Here is a 2,372-nt window from a genome sequence, read left to right as displayed (position 1 = left end):
TTCTTAAAAGCCTTCAGAGGATTTCTAATAACTTTACTTTTACTCATTATTATACTTCAACAAAACAGAGACTCAAGAAACAGAATTAATTACGAATATTTTCGAGATAACGCCAGAGTAAATAAACATGAAACAATCGACAATCACACCAGCGCTATATATTGAACCATCACGGGTTAGCCACAACACATACTTTATCTCACATCACTAAAATGTACCTGATGAACACGGACGTTAATAATAACACCATTTGACAGCAGTTTAACAGCGCCACAGTGGGTCACGCCCATGTAGAACACATTTGAAAAAAAATTTAAAAATAGTTGTAGTCTTCGGAATTGAATAAATTATATATCTATTAAAAGGTAATAGTCTGCAGATTCAGAAAACGCAAAAAAGTAAAAATTGAACTTTTCATGATTTTGAGCCTTTCCGGAGCCCCTTAAGATGTCTAAAGATACAACCTGGTCTGAATCTACAGTTGGTGGAGTCTGTACGTTTGGCAGTTCCTGTGATGACCTGGACACCAATTGTTGCCAATGCGCCGTGCAGTATGATGATGTCTCTGTGGTGAAAAGGGGCCTATTGTGCATTTCCATTCAACGGGCGAAATGATGTTTGAGTGTAAACTGCCTTGCTCGCCTGGTAGGTGACACGACGATGGCACTCACAAACCGATAATGCACCATGTTAATGACCATTAGTCTGAAAGATATGTTCAATGATTTCAGTGAATGAACCGCCGGCCAGATCACCTATCATGGACTTACTTGTACATATTGGGATTTGATGTGGTGGTCGTGCCAAAAATTCATCCACCTACAAAACCAAGCAATTATGTGCCCTCCAGCAATCACAGGCCAAACATCAGACGAGAGTCTACCTTTATCCATCTAAAAGATATAGTCTTGTGAAATTAGACGAATCTTTGAAACACCTTATATGTTGCTTGCTTGCAGCCTACTAAAGATAAGTGCCTAAGGTGTTGTGGAAGTGCACTCTCTACTACGAGGGGGCTTCGAAAAGGAAGTTCCATAATACAATTGCAGGCTAAGCAAGTGTTATTGAATGCTGCACGTCAACGTGCCACCGATATATGACACTGTTTTACAACATACTCTCCCAGTTTCTTTAAACAACGGTCGGAAAGTTGTATCAACTCCTCGACGGCAGAAATCCGCTTCTTGGTCACGGACCCTTCGAGAACGGCTGAGTGAACGTCCTCACTGTCGGAAAAAAACGTATTTTCGCCCCAGATGTTCTTTCAGATTACTGAAAAGATGGCCTGGGCATCGTCGTCTGTGATCGTGTCGACAGCCATCTTTGCCCGCATCTCGTGGTCGTGCGGTAGCGTTCTCGCTTCCCACGCCCGGGTTCCCGGGTTCGATTCCCGGCGGGGTCAGGGATTTTCTCTGCCTCGTGATGGCTGGGTGTTGTGTGCTGTCCTTAGGTTAGTTAGGTTTAAGTAGTTCTAAGTTCTAGGGGACTTATGACCACAGCAGTTGAGTCCCATAGTGCTCAGAGCGATTTGAACCATTTGACAGCCATCTTTCTCGATTGGAAACACCCACGTCTGTGCGGGCTTGGTCAAATTGTTCGTACCATTTCATACGGCTGGCGAAATTTCATTTGATCCAAGTAACGCTAGAATTTCACGTAGAATCTCTGTGCAGCTTAGACGTTTTCCACAAGAATCGTTCTGTCCCAAGTACTTAAACTTTGGAGTACGTTTCAAGTTGTTGCGCCACTTTACTCCCACATTGCGATGCGCCTGTTATCTGTACCACAGCGGTACCGCGTCTGCAGGAAACCCAGACCATGTGCTCTCTTCTGGCGATGCGCCGCTATTCTTGCGCAATGGTCCTACCGTGGGACATGTGTAACTTACTTTCTGAAGTGCAGTTACCGAATTTATAATAATAAGTGAACAAACTATGACAACCGAGGAGAAAAAACAGTTCTTCTTTTACAGATAGTACATACAGGGTGACAGTTAATGAACTATATGAAACAAAATCGCCATAACTTCTGAAAGGTTTTGCGTTAGGATGTTCAAATTGCACGGTTGACCGCGGGTTCAAAATGGTTCAAATGGCTCTGAGCACTATGGGACTCAACTGCTGAGGTCATTAGTCCCCTAGAACTTAGAACTAGTTAAACCTAACTAACCTAAGGACATCACAAACATCCATGCCCGAGGCAGGATTCGAACCTGCGACCGTAGCGGTCTTGCGGTTCCAGACTGCAGCGCCTTTAACCGCACGGCCACTTCGGCCGGCGGTTGACCGCGGGACATGATGGGAATCAGTACGGGTTGTTCAGAAAGTATCTCCGCAGTGTCGTATGATTGTTAGCCGCGCGTGCCGTATGCC

Source organism: Schistocerca nitens, chromosome 3 (genome assembly GCF_023898315.1).
Source record: "Schistocerca nitens isolate TAMUIC-IGC-003100 chromosome 3, iqSchNite1.1, whole genome shotgun sequence".
Taxonomy (NCBI): Eukaryota; Metazoa; Arthropoda; class Insecta; order Orthoptera; family Acrididae; genus Schistocerca; species Schistocerca nitens.
This window is presented reverse-complemented; position numbering follows the sequence as displayed.